Below are 14,912 nucleotides of genomic sequence, written 5' to 3'. Positions count from 1 at the left end.
TTTGTAGTTTTTATTCTCCTTACTCTGCTGTTATCTTGTGGGTTTTTTTTCCCCATTTGGAAGTCCAGATTGTGCTCCAAGCTGGGTTGATGTGTCATTATTTATGGAGTTTCTGCTATTTAAAAGCCGTCTTCAGTAGCGGTGCCCGGGTGGCTCAGTCGGTTAAGCGTACGACTTCCGCTCGGGTCATGATCATGTGGTTCACGAGTTCAGGCCCCGCGTTGGGGTTTGTGTGCTGACAGCTCGGAGCCTGGAGTCTGCTTTAGATTCTGTGTCTCCCCGTCTCTCTCTGTCCCCACCCCCCGCACTCACACTCTGTGTGTGTGTGTCTCTCTCTCTCTCTCAAAAACAAACACTAAAAATTAAATAAAATAAATAAAAGGACTCTTTAGTCAAAAGATGGACAGAATCAATGTTGTCGTGAACTCATCACCAGCACTAGAAAGTCAACTCAAAGCCATGTCTCTCAAATGGTCACTCTTGTCTGCTATGAAATAAAAGGTGGCACATTTTGGGGTAATGGTCCCTTGGTAACCAGATAGGATGGAAAGATGGAGTTGGTCCAAGTCTAAGTTAACAGTCTCAACTTGGACCAAAGAAGAAGGCCGTCGTAAGAGAAGCAGCAACAGTGGGACATGGCAATGCTTATTATCGCCTGGCCCCCGGCCGTCCGCCCCACCGGACTGCAAAACCTTTCAAAAGCTGGGACTCCGTTCACCTCTCGGTGACACCTGATGCGCTTGGTTCATGAAGGGCACTCAGTTACTGCTTGTGGAACCATCACATGTTGATTGGTGGAAAGGAAAGCGTGCCTTTTGGCTCCAATTGGTGTTTAAATATTTTGGCCATTGGAACTAAGCACCTAACCTCTCTGGGCCTCAGTTTCCTTACTTGTGAGAGTAGTGTGTATGCAGCACAGATTGCTAACTACCACCGACGTTCATTCTCATGTTGGTTATGATGCTTCTTAGATAAATACTCCTCCCCTCTCCTCACAGCTGCCCTCTGAGGATTTGTAGTCTGACGTGTTGGAGAATTCTGACTTCTACTCTAAAAGCCCCATTTAATCCTAGACTTGGGAAGGAGATAACCCTGGTGACATCTCACCAGTCCTGAAGGTCAGGCATGGGGCAGCAGATTAACAACTGGGTGACTCAGAACTGGCTTGGGGTGGGCCACCTAAGTTTGGAACCTTTGCTTTAAATGACTTGCTAACCGGAAATACCTACAGAAGGGCGAGGATGGTCAACTTGTAGTGCCCAGGACGTGTCAGGGACTTCACAACGTCATGAAGATACTTTGAGAAACAAATGAGAAAACATCGCCATTACTTATTACCTCGATGCTTTGAGAGCTGTCCTCTGCTACCTTTGTTTTTTAAAAATGTTACCACGTAGAGTGTATCTTTAATAGGTGATAAGAAAAATATGTTATTTTTTTAAATTGGAGGACTTCATATATAACACTGATGAGTTCTGATTTGTATGAATAATAAGATTACTATTATAATAGAAGATTTCTTTCATCTGAGGAATGTATTTATTCCCCAGGCCCACCAAACAAAAGGATTCACAAAGCATCCTTTAAATAACGGATGGCCCTAGTGTTTATGAAATATGATTCAATACAAAGAATTAGAATTCAAATACATATGTACCTAGCATAATGCCCCAAAATGAGTAACTCAATGTATTGTCCTAAATAATACGGAAAGCTATTTACATGAGCTATAGAAAACCACGTGACCATATGAGGAGACCTTGACCTTAAATGCCTAGCTATTCAAAGTCAACAACACCACAGCCAATACCATTTGCAGAACCAACCCTCAGCACAGATTATTATATGCCCCTACTGAAATAGTTACCATTCAACACATACACACACACCCCATCGACATTAGGGAAAGACCAAAACCAACTTAAAGCTACGATAAACGCCCTATTATATGGAGCTTGGCCAGCCATTTAGAAGTCAGATGAGGAATCCTGGGCATCTGTTAAAGGAAACCTGGGTCGGGTGTCTGCACACTCGTCAGTCCGCCCTCATGCTTAGTCAAGATATTGTTGACTTAACAGCAAAATTACTCCATTCTTGGTAGGGCACAGTGTTTAATGCATGCAAACAGACTCTTCAGTCCTTTCCAGTCTGTCCTGTTCCCCTTGATTTACCACCAGTGGGTGGCTCCTGGTCTGTGTAATAGTCGGCTCGCAGGCCAGAGATGAAGTCATGGCCCTGGCTTTATGAGCTCCTGCAGCTGCACACTGTCCTAAGAGACTCTCACTGCCTTCTGGAGCAAGAAAGTGTGCCTGCAGAGCCTCAAGCTATAGTTCTTAGGGTGCCAGGGAGCAGCCTTCTTTCCCAGAGGGGGCCTTCGCCTTCTAAAAGGTTAGTCTCCAGGCCTCCAGGCCAGCGGGGTAGAGAGCTTTCCTTGAGGCCCTGCCCTGCCTGGTTGTTGAGGCAAGGTTAGAGTTTGCTCTGCCTGTGTCCTATTATTTCCTCCAAGTTGAGCCGGATGGGGTCAGGTTCCCATGGGATTACCATTCAGATGAGTGTTCACGTAGTTTTAAAGATTTTGATGTCTCCTGGTCTATTCTGCACCCTCTGTTGGAAGGCAAATAAAAAAAAGCCCATTTTCTTCTGTCTTTGAAATTCGTCAATTTCTATAAAGCACCGAACAAAATGATTCCATTTAGCAAAAGAATGGGGAAAAGAATTCATTTGGCAGAAGAATTCACTGAGCAAAAAGGATATGAGAAGTGAGGTGGGGTGACGATAACGGGAGAGAATGACAAAAGTCATCTTCATAATATGGCATAGAATTGTACGATGTCTGATGGAGAGCTATTTCCTTAAGCAGTCATCAGTATCAGGCATCTATTTATTATGGACATACGAGAATACAGCTACCAACACTTAGTTGATTATAATATACTAATGTAATTAGAAGTTAATAAAACAGAAATGGAATTTTAAAGTATGCTTATAGAGTATTGATTTTAAATAGGCTTATAGACTATTATAGAAATATGCTTATAGAATATTGATTTTAAAAACAATTACTTATATACTTTCTCTATTGCCCTGTATACTAAAAGGACTGTATATTTAAAGGAACCCTGGGGCGCCTAGGTGGCTCAGTCGGTTGAGCGTCCGACTTCGGCTCAGGTCATGATCTCATAGTTGGTGGGTTCGAGCCCCGCGTCAGGCTCTGTGCCGACAGCTCAGAGCCTGGAGCCTGCGTTGGATTCTGTGTCTCCCTCTCTCTCTGCCCCTCCCCTGCTTGTTCTCTGTCTCTCAAAAATAAACAAACATTAAAAAAAATTTTTTTTAAAATAAAGGAATCTTTAGATGTTTTTCTTAGGTCAGTATGCTCCCTCCCCTCACATCTCTCTAGGGTCTAATTGTCTGGGGGCAAATCTCTTTGTCTACAACCCTGCAAGGCTGAGTGGAGAAGGAGGAGGTGGGGTATCCAGCATGCCCTGGTTTGGGAAACTGACAGGTTAAGCTAACTCCCCATCGCCTCCCACTTCTCTTGAGTCTGGGGTGCAGAGACAGTAGAAGAAGGGACCAACCAAGATTTATCTGAGAACTTGGATGACCATTCTATCTCATTCTCTAAACGATTAGTAGGGCATGAAGAAGTGCTTTGGGGAGTATTTCTTTCCATTAAAAAGAACACAGACAAGGATATGGGTAATGGATTTATGGTAAAACAGAGGACTGGTATCTGTGGTGGGTAAGCAGGAAGGGGTTTTATTGGGAACATTCAGGTCCTAGATGGAACTGTTTCCTGAGAAGGGAAACCTGGCTCTGCTACTTACTGGCTGTGTGATCTTGGGCAAATGATTCAACCTCTCTGAGCTTTATCTTGCTCAACTGTACACATGGGAAGTTTTACTTTACAAACTTTTCGTGAGGATCACATTACATGGTAATGGTAACATGGCTATTTTATCATTCCATGGGGATTCCATTAAATAGATTAAACGATAAATGCAATAAGGATTATGTGAAATGGTATAGGACACATTGTGCTAAATAGTGGACACTCAGTCTTAATCTCCTTTTCCTCATGATCTCTATCCTGAGTATACAGTTCCAAAGTGCATGCCCAAATATTTAGTGTTGCATAACTAGCCATTGACCCACTGTACGATTACATTACTGCTTCATACAATCTAAGAAAAACACACGGAAGAAAGTAAATAAAAATGGGGGAAAATATTATGGCATTTCCTACTTCCTCATAAACTAGAAATAAAAAGTTGGCTGAATTTTCATTTATCCATAAAATCAGCATTAAAAACCAGATGAAGAAAATAAATGTCAGTTGTATCTTTGTGAGATGAAACGCTTTAAGTATTAGAGGAAATCTAGTGCCAGAACAACAAAGATTTTGGCCAGTTAAGACTGGGCATTGCGTGGTGGCAAGGACAATTCTGAAATGTACGTTATGAATGCCTTGGTAATGAGCTCTTGGCCAGATGTGTTTCAAATTCACAATGTCTCAGATTTGAGAAAGGCAGCGTGGTGAAAACACTATATATTACATAACACCCCTGGTCTGGGGTTATTATTAGGTCTGCAGTGAAATGTAAGAATATTTATACTAAGTGGGATAAATAGAATCCCATAAAGGGCTTCAACTTAGTTTAGATGTGTCCAACTTGGAAAAAACTTTTTTTTTTTTTGCTCAGATTTTGGGGGTTTTTTCACTGTTTTGAAGAAATTTGGAATTCAATGCATTTCTCCTGGATTTTGTGTACCCCTTAGTCCATCCCTCTCCTTGGCAGGACCCACTGTGGCTTGGGAGAGATTGGATAGTAGTAAGTTCAGACCTGGTCTCCTACTGCACCTGGACCCCTTCTCCCTCTGACCCCCAGGCCCTGCTGCTGAGCTCAGTCCAAGCACTGGGGCCTTCTTTACTTCTGATGCCCTGGAGTCTCTCCCTCAAATCAAACGTCAACTCTGACCTTGTCCCCACCCTGTCTACCCACTATGTCTGCACTTCACTTCTACGTAGCTCAAGTGCCCTCTCCTGGGACTCCCAACGTCCAGGTAAGTATTCTGTGGCTGCTAAGTGATTTTTGGTCTGCACAGCAAAGCTCCGGGGTGGGGGTGGGAAGCAGCTGACATCATCAGCTTACATCTTCCAATCCTAGCTCCGGCGTTTCCAAGACAACATTATATGTAAGTTTTGGTGCGTAAAATTTATTCGCTCAGACCACACTCAGATGTGCAGGAAAAGAAATAGTAGTTTCTTTATTAACTCACGACTTGATCTGGGTTTTCTCACAAGCTCTCTACTCTGCTGCGTAGAAATGGGGGTTGAATGAATTTCATCCAATTTGATCAGCTCTTCTGTTCTGTGGGCCGTCTGTCCAGGTAGTCCTTTATGGGTCTATATACTCAGTTTTTCAGAACTTCATCATCTACTTCTTGTCCCTCAGATGGCAATCAGAGTATGAAGGGTGCTTACTGTGCATTTAAGGCACTGGAGTGATGGGTCTTCAGAGCGATGACATGGCCTCCAGCCCCTCTGGATTTTAGGGTGTTCTTTGTCAGTCTTGTTACTGCCCATCCGGCTGGGCTTTGCAGTTGACGTTGGCCTCTGGTATAAACTATGGTCTAGTTTCTCTCAGCCTGGTCAGAAATAATGGTGTGGCCTTTTGGGGCTAGCCTCATTTCATCTCTCACTGATTCTGTAGACCTCTGTGCATGTAGGTGATTCAGCCTTAGCCTCAGCTGTGAAAGTCACTTCACCCAGCTTCACGGTGCCTGATGGTAAACCATGGCTCTCAAATTGTTGCCTTCAAAGTGCATACAGGAACTTCAGGGCCCTATATATAATACAAGGTATGGAAAAGACTCGCTAGCAGCGACCAAAAGCTGTCTTCCCTCTGTTCCGTGATAATAGAATTGTACCTGGGCAAACATGGCTGCTTTGCTACACTAAGTTCCTAGCATTCCTTGTGGTTAGATTAGGTCGGGTGACCAAGTTCCGGCCAATGAAATATGAGTAGAAGTGATGTCTGTCGCTTTTGGGCCAGAGTCTTATGACATGGGGTGTATCTCCTCTACCCTCTCTTTTCCCTTCCTACCAAATGAAACCTAGACATGGCAGTCCCCCAGTGGCAGTCACGTACAGTTGATGACAGCGTGCTAGGCTTGGTGGCAGGACAACTACTCTGAGTCCCTGAATGAAGAGCTGACCGCCAGCCTGGAAACTCACCTTAGATTATTCTAGGAGAGAACTTTTTTTCCTTCTAATGACCCTATAGTTGAGTTGAGCCTCTGGATGAAAGCAGCAGTGTTCCAAAAGCAGCTGAGAGGAACTGATCGCAGTCAGGGAAGGCCACATCTGGTCTTACACTAAGTGACTAGAATGTATTCCTTAAGCTAAAGTCCTCTATTCTGGGAGTTCCTCTCATCCTACCTGACATATCCCTCTGTCTTGGAGCAGGGAGACTGAGTTCCACAAGTCCAGCCTCTTTCTCCCTGACTCTCCCCATAATTTATAAGCACATGTATGTGGACTTCAGATTCCCCCTCCCCCATTCCAGTGATAAAATAAATAAGTCCTGGGGGCATAATGCACAGCATGGTGACTATACCTAATACTACTGTATTGCATATTTGAAAGTTGGTAAGAGAGTAGCTCTTAAGAGTTCTCCTCACAAGAAAAAAACATTTGTAACTATGGAGGTGACAGACGTTAACTAGACTTACTGTGATGGTCATTTGCCAATATATGCAAATATTGAATAATTATGTTGTACGCCTGGAACTAGTATAACATTATGCATCAATTATATCTTAATAAAAAAAAAATCCTCCCTCTCTGAACCAAACCTGGCTTTCAGGCTGTCTGCAAAATCCTATTTTGACTCGTGAACATGAAAATGCAAGAGGAATGCTCATTAATAGTTTTTGAAATATTACCTTTCATTACAGATGCCAAAAAAGGAAAAGGATTTATAAGATATTTATAGTGTTTATCGCTGTACGACAAAATGATGTGGTTTTTAAATCTTGTTTCGATTTTTATTTTCTGACTTCTACGATGAACATATACTACTTGGCTAAAGTCTTTTAAAACAATGAGTTATTTTAAAATATGCCTGTAGCACTATCAGTTGGGAAAAGGCAAATTACAGTCTCTGTGGGAACTAAGTTAAACTTGTCAGAGCAGTTAAATTAATTAGGTCTTAACTGACATTTAACAGCCAGGGTGGCAGGTCTGATATAACTTAGCAAGGACTTAGAAAATTAGGGATAATGGTGTGCAGATTGCATTCCTGCAAAGCATGCTCAATTCAGGGGAAACAGTGCATTGAACAGAGTTCCTAAAAATGCCTCTGCATTTTAGTTTGTTCTTTTTTCCTGGAGCTGCATGCATGAAATATCTAAGATGAAATACAAACGCCTTCTTGTTGGCGTTCCTCCTTCACGTATTACAACAGGGGAATTATTGCAGGACTTGTTGCAATATTTCACGTATGGATCAGTATAAAGAAGTCCCATGGCACTTTTCCCCCATAACAAAGAGAGACATAGGGCTCTGTTTTTGGTAAGTAAATTTCCTTGAAAAAATAAAATATGAGTTAGATGTATAATGTCCAGGAGGAAAGACGAACTTCAGAGTTTTCCAGCAGTGGGAAGAAAACTCCCAAACTGGAGGGAAGAGAGGGGCCTCCTTGCCGTGACAGTGGCCCTGCTTGGCCTGGACCGGGGACAAAGGTAGGTGAGGGAGGAAGTCAGCAGACAAAGCAAAGGGACCAAGCACACCTTGAAGAGTCATCTGAAGGAAAGTGCAGCTGAAATGTCCCAAGCGAGAAACTTAAAGACTTCAGGGAATTAAGAGAGTCCACAGGAAATTCGAAACTCTGTTATTTTTAATTCAGGGAGGTCTGGAGGGAGCATCTTGCTCTTTGCATAAGGGAATTGGACAGAAATGGCCGCCACTGCCAGAATGCCAAAGAACTCGCTAGACAGTTTTCATTTTTCACTGTGGAAACCTCCACAGCATAGCAGACGGGGAGTCAAGATGGTGGAGGAGGGGGAGGGCTTGCCAAACACTTCTAGGGCAAAGGTTTCTTTCTGGGGCTCTACCAGTTCCAGACTATTACCTGTCTGCTGCCTTCTGGGCTGGGCTTAATCTCTTCCAGCTGCGCTGGCTCCTACAGCCCCTCTCGCTCCTCCCCGTCTGGCCTTCTTGCCCTCCGTCTCTCTCGTGGAGGAAAAATTAAGTATCGCACTTAAATCCCCCCTCAGGACTTGGGGATCCCGAGCAGGAGCCTTGCCACAGTATCCATCTCCAGCAACAGATGACAGGCTGGCTTGCCGCACAAGGGGTGTCTCCTTTCTGCCCTGTGGCTAAGCTCTTCTCCCTGCCCCTAATCAGTTCCAGCTAAGCACACAAAGAAAAAGGTATAGCGCAGCTCCCGTGCAGAGATCCCCTCCTCTCAAAATTCCACCTTGGTCCCCCCAATTCCTTGTTAGGGATCGATTCTTTAGGACTAAATTAACCCTATTTTTTTTTTAAACATTTATTTGCTTATTTTGAGAGAGAGAGAGAGAGGGCACAAGAAGGGAGGGGCAGACGGACTCCAAAGCGGGCTGCACACTGGCACAGAGCCCGATGTAGGGCTTGATCCCACTGCCATGAGATCCCAACTTTGAGCTGAAATCAAGAGTCCGGTGCTCAACCAACTGAGCCCCCCAGGTGCCCCTAGGGTGTCATCTTTTGAAATACCCATCTTTCTGCCAGAATGGCTGGAATCTCCACCAAATGGTTCCACGCCAAGCCTTGGTGACATGTGGGAGCTGAATGTCTGTGGCTAGAGCGGGAACTGGGGAGTGCGTGACGTGTGCCTGCCTACCCCACCCCTCACACGTGTAGATGTCACTCATCAACCATGGAGTAGGTCTCCTGCCTGAGAAGCTGAGACTGAGGCTTCATCATCTTCCAACAGCATGCGAGGTGGCCACTATAGCCTGGAGGGACTTGACAGACTTGGTGGAATCTCTTTGCCATCTCTGGATGAAAACACAGGATACATAGTGAACAGTAAGCAACGAGTCTGCGTCTGTGGGTTCTCAAACTTGGCATTACAGCAGAACTGCCCGGAGAGCTTGTTAACACAAAGATTTCCAGACCCCAAGGCCAGACCCCTATTTCAGTAGGGCTGGGATGGAGGCCCAGGTGATGCTGCTCCTGATCAGGGGCCACACTTAATAACCACTGGTCTACATCAATCCAAGGCACTTGAACTTTATTCATAGGCAGCGTAAGATCCTTGAAGGATGTGAATCCAGGTGGGAGGGGGTTACAGGCTCACAATGACGTTTTCCAAAGCTCAGACTGCCATAGCGTGGAGGAGTCCCTTGAGTGGACCGCAGCTGGGCACAGGAAGGCTAAACAGAGGCTGTCGGCATGCTCCCAGTCATGTCCACGATGAGGTATTTTGTGCAGGCTTACAAGAATGAGATCTTGACGGCAAAATTGCGCCGGGCCACTTCCAAGAGCCCGAGAAAGGTAGAAGGTTGGGGAAGATGGTTTAGAAGAGACCACTAACCGGAGACAGGAGGCCTCAAAGACAAATGTTGGCCTTTTCCCAGTTTTGCCAAGCTCCAGTCCAGTTTCCAAAACAGAGACTGTGTCCTTGCAGAGAGGTCTCCCGAAGCGACTCTCACTGGGCAGAACTGCTGAATACATAGGTCCGGCTCCCTCCCTCCCTCCCTCCTTCTCTGCCCTCTGGGGAGACTATTCTATTTGGGGAGAGCCACTTGGAGAACAGGTGGTGATAATTACCAGGAGACCAGCCATTTCCCTGCCTCATCTTTCAATGTGTCAAAAAGGCCGACTTAGGGAATTATGGAGTGTGGGAGCTTCCCTGATTTGTTCAGTTCAGTAATACTGGGCAGAGCCTGGTCACTCTGACTTAGTGTCTGATGTATAATTTTGGAAGGACATTAAAAATGATCTCAACTCTACTGAGTACTTTCCTAAGGAGGGTTACTAGCATACACGTAGTAAAAGAGAATTCAGAATTTTGCTACACATTCCAGATGCGTAAACAAAGCTGCATCAGAATCTGGCCAAGTAATAATAATACTATCCACAAATGGCATCATGCCAGACCCCTGTTTATCAACTGTCAGGGGATTCACATGACTTTGGATGTCTCCTGACTCACCTACAGGCCACAGAATTGGTCAGACTGGCCGACTCTCAATCTGCTTTGTGCATTTTCACCTCTGACTCGGCTCAGACAGCCATAGACAACATGTAAACGAATGGCAGTGTGGCTGTGTTCCAATAAAACTTTATTTATGGACATGGAAATTTGAATTTCATATTCTTTTTACATGTCATGAAATATTATTCTTCTTTTGATTTTTTTTTTTTTTTTTTTAATGTGGAATACTTCACAGATTTGTGTGTCATCCTTGCTCAGGGGCCATGCCAGTATCCTCTGGATTGTTCCAATTTTAGTATATATGCTGCCAAAGCGAACTGATTTTTTTTTTTTAACTAGGTAAAAAACATTCTGACCCCTGGTCTAAGCTAATCATTACCATGATATGGCTGTTTTAGACCAGAACATGTGATACAACTTGGACAACAGGATGTGAGATGAAATCTGCTGGGAATCTTCTGGGAGAGATTTCCCTACACTTAAAAAGAAGCATGGAAGACATGATCTTTTTGTTTCCGGATCGTGTCTTGCATGGATATGGCTGCTGGAAATCTGGAGGCCATCTTGTCACCAGGTGGGAAGCCAGGCTGAGGTCAAAGCCTTCATGCTGATGCTGGCCAAGCTGAAGGATGGAAAGACCCTGGGTCCTTGATGAAGTCTTTTAGCCATTGAATTAATCACCCTGGAATGGCCCTACCAACAGTCTTATTATTCTGAGAGTTTATAAATATTTCTATTGTTTCCACCGTGGAAGGTAGAATTTCCTCCTAAGCTGCAGCTGAAAGCAGCCTCATCTGAGAACACTTTGAACACCACAGGCCACCAGGATTGGGAGCTCCCATAGCTCCTCATGACTGGAGTGAGTGGGAAAGCAGAATACCCAGTGAACAGTCGAGAATCTCATTTTATATTTCCTCTTACCTTGCTTGCCTACACCCTCAATCCACACTTGATTGATTGCTCTTCTAACACCCTTAAGCCCCAACTCCTAAATGTTCTTCTCATTGTCCAGCTGCTGCAACATTTATGTTCCTGCTATCGTTGAAATAGTCCCTGAGATTGCTCCCAATGTGCACCTGAAGGAACGTCAGAAAAGGGCTCAGCTCACTCACCAAAGTACAGCACAGAGTATTCCCTCTTGTGATCTGTGGCTTGAATCATCTTTCCCTCTCCTCTTCCAGCGTCACAGCCATGATTCATCCACCTCTTGAGTGAAACTTACCTTCCCAGGGTTCCAGCCACCCTCCACCACATCCTTCCACTCAAGGCCACTCTCCTTTCCTTCTCCTCATGCACCCGGGTGCTTGACAGTAAAGGCAGAGAGTTGTTGTTGTCTAAGTCTGACCACAAGACGTGGCACAAATTCACAGCCCAAGGAAATACCTTTGATTCCACGTCAGATGCAGAAGCCGATCTGGTTAGCGGGGGGTCTTCTCCATCTACATTTGAGGCATCTCTTCAGCCAGATGCCCACGTTTTCCCACCAGCAGCTGCAAATCCCCATTCCTCTTCTTACTTGCTGCTTTTGTCTCTTTCTCCTCTATATTTATTTTCTTTGCCTACACATTTTGTTTTTCTTTCAGGGGACCCTTACCTAGACCTGCCATATGGTTCTGCTTTGAACAAAGTGTGGAGTGTGCAGATGCAGCTGGTGGGGTCCCTGGACATGATCGTCTACACATGGGCCCCTTGGAGCTCAAGCTGCTGCCTGGCAGAGAGGGGCTAAGATCCAGCTGTGGCAGGGAGAGGGGGATTCCAGAAAAAGTCCAAGGCAGGCCACACACCTCATTAGTTCATTTTGATTAGTTTCTTTTATCCAGTTGTTAGGAAGGTGAACAGTGATAGACGAGGCAGTCCTGAGATTTTTATCCCCTGAATTATATACAGTTTGGCAAGATGAGATAAACCACGGAGAGAGCACACAGAACCTGACATGTATATAGCCAGATTGACTTGTAAGATTGTGTGAGGTTGCCTGAAATCCTAACTCCACAGCCCTTCTTCATTTTTCTTGCAAAGCTTTGAGGGCTTATGCTTTGACAGCCTTTTCTGACTTTTGGCTCCTTGTCCATTTGTGCCATCTCTTCTTCTATCAACCTGGGCTGAGAACCAGGACAGCTGTTCACCAGGATGCAGAACCAGGTTGGACCCTGCACACGGGTGCCCTGTCCAGGGGCAGGGTGGCAGCTAAAGCTAGCTTCAGTTCAGATTTCCGAAGAAAGACCAGAGGGAAGGGTCTGAGGTAATTCCTCCACCCCGAGGGTACACCGTTTTGTAATTTGTTTTACCCTAAGGGCCTCCTTTTCTAATTTGTACAAAAGTGGCCAGGTAGATTAGCGGAGGGTCCTACACTGACCTTTGACCTTCATTGCTTCTTTGGAGGAACGCCAGGCCTAACTGAGCTTCTAGGCAATGAAGAATTTGAAGGGCTGGGGTGGGAGGTCACTTTGTACAGTATACAACCTCTCACTCTTTCCTTTTGTCTCCTTTGTCCCCATCTCCTTTCCTTGTCCAGGAGCTTAGAGTCACCCTTGCTGTTTGAATATGCTCCAGTGAGTTATCCAAGTATTCCTGCCAAATGAATGCAAAGCTCTCCCTACAGTAATATCTGGGAGGAACATTTTCTCGATCTCAATTTGGTGGCGGCAACCAAAACAAAGCAGTGTATCTTTGCTAAGCTGGAATACACTGCATGTAACACGTCGCTGAACGGTGCTGGTTGTGACAGCAGAACTGGTGAGTTCAGGAGAATACCATCCAATTATTATCCCTTCTCACTATTCAAACTTGTTCTGTGGAATTATGTTTTTCTTAGATCTCACGATGTATCTGTTTATTTTCATTGTAAGAATGGTAGCACTTTTGTGGTTAAACTGTTTAGTCACAGGTCATAGTGGAAACTCTCTTTCCTTTGAAGTGAAGGCTCCCCAACCCCTACCACCTCCCCAGCTCCCACACACCTGCTTGATGAGGTTCACCTGTCAATGCTCGGCACCCCGCGTGCAAATTGCCTGGGTCTTCTAGGATTGAAGAAGAGGAGATGGGAAAGTCAAAGACAGGGGAGCTGTGTTTGCCTGGCACCCATGAATCTGGTGTTGGTTTCCTCCAGCCCTGGCAGAAGTATAAAGCTGAGTCTCTTTTTCGTGTGTTTTGGTTTTTGTTTTGATGATAGTTTCCTCTCTTATGAGATCATGAGCACCTCAAGGATATACAGTAAAACCTTCGAATGTTAGTAACTTGTTCTGTGAGTGTTCCAAAGACAAGCAAACATTTCTAATACATTTTAACTTGAGAAACAAGCAGTGTCTTGCAATACGAGTCGTACGTGATGCCGAATGTCACATGATCACAACTGAGCCAATGGTTCTTGAAATTCGCTTTGATATATGAATGCTTTGGATTATAAGCGTGTTTCCAAAATGAATTATGCTCACGAACCAAGGTTTTACTGTAGTTTGAGTAATACATCCACACTGAACATGAATACTTGAAGAAACGTGTGCTAAAGAGATGTTAAAAAGGCTATAATAGCCTATTAACATATAAAGAAACAAAATATAAAGTGGGTGCAGGGTGGGGGGAGTGGTCAGTGGTTAAAAAAAAAAAGAAGAATTGCTGTAGTGCTCCAGCCATCTGCTTTAGAGCATTTCAGCTGAGCACCTGCTGTGGGCAGGCACTGCCCTGGGCATTCAACATCATTTCAACATATGAGCTATTTGACAAGCGATTGGAGGTTTTGACTCTAGGAAACATGAAGGCATCTTGCTTTGCGTTACACACAAAGTGAAGATGCCAGTCAGAAGCGGCACCTAAGCAAGGATAGGAGAGTATAAAGCTGAGTTCCTTTGAGTCTGATGGGTGTTCCAATCTTCCTTATTTGTTTTTGAAATGCATCTGGGACTCTGATTTCCCTTGATGAGGCCTCCAAGTGCAACTTCAGCTGGCTGCTGCCGATGCCCTGTCAGCTCTGCATCAGATGGTACCTCTCCCACCTCCTTTTGGTTGTGCCTTCCTTCCTTTGGCAGATGTCCATTCTAAGGTGACCACAGGTCTGCTGACTCTCCCCGGTGGCCCAAATCTGGGTAATACACCATCTCTGCTCTCTTAGCCTAAGCGCAATCCTCATCCTTGCTGCCTGCTGTGCCTCAGTCAACGTTTCCTGAGCAGTCATTTTCCCCAGTCTTGGTCCATTGTGTGTTCCAGGATCTCTTGATGCTGTTTGATAACTTGATCTAAAACATACTGGCTTTGGCAGTTTTCACCTTGCTGTTACAGAAATTTCAAAATTTACAAAAGTAGGGAGATTAGTTTAAGAAGCCTATACTAGACCCATGAACCAATCACCCAGCTTAACAATGATTAATTCAGAGCCAATCTCATTTCATCTGTACACAGATGTATTCCCTTCTCTGCTTTTCCACGAACACAAGACTAAATTTCAAAGCAATTATAATTTTTACATGAAGTTCTTTTGTAAGCAGTATCTCTAAATTTTAAGAACCTTATTTACAAGATAAAACATATACAACCACTCAGCCAAGTTAACCATAATTCCTTAATATCATCAAATAGACAATTTTCTTTTATCATCATTTTTTGTTTTTTTTTTAAAGATTTGTAAGAGAAGTTTTATTTTTTTTTAATTTTATTTATTTATTTTTTTTAACGTTTATTTATTTTTGAGACAGAGAGAGACAAAGCATGAAC

General features: G+C 44.2%; 1 non-coding gene across 1 annotated transcript; it reads right to left on the bottom strand.

The window, feature by feature from the left end:
- Positions 1–10,418: 10,418 nt before the first annotated feature.
- Positions 10,419–10,521, bottom strand: LOC128776771 (U6 spliceosomal RNA). The gene has a single exon (XR_008421947.1). It is a non-coding gene; the product is annotated as a U6 spliceosomal RNA (small nuclear RNA).
- Positions 10,522–14,912: the final 4,391 nt, after the last annotated feature.

This window comes from Panthera pardus, unplaced genomic scaffold, assembly GCF_024362965.1.
Source record: "Panthera pardus isolate Hobbes unplaced genomic scaffold, ASM2436296v1 HiC_scaffold_13, whole genome shotgun sequence".
NCBI classification, from domain to species: domain Eukaryota; kingdom Metazoa; phylum Chordata; class Mammalia; order Carnivora; family Felidae; genus Panthera; species Panthera pardus.
Note: the sequence above shows the minus strand (reverse complement) of the source record. Positions and strands in the feature narration are given on the sequence as shown.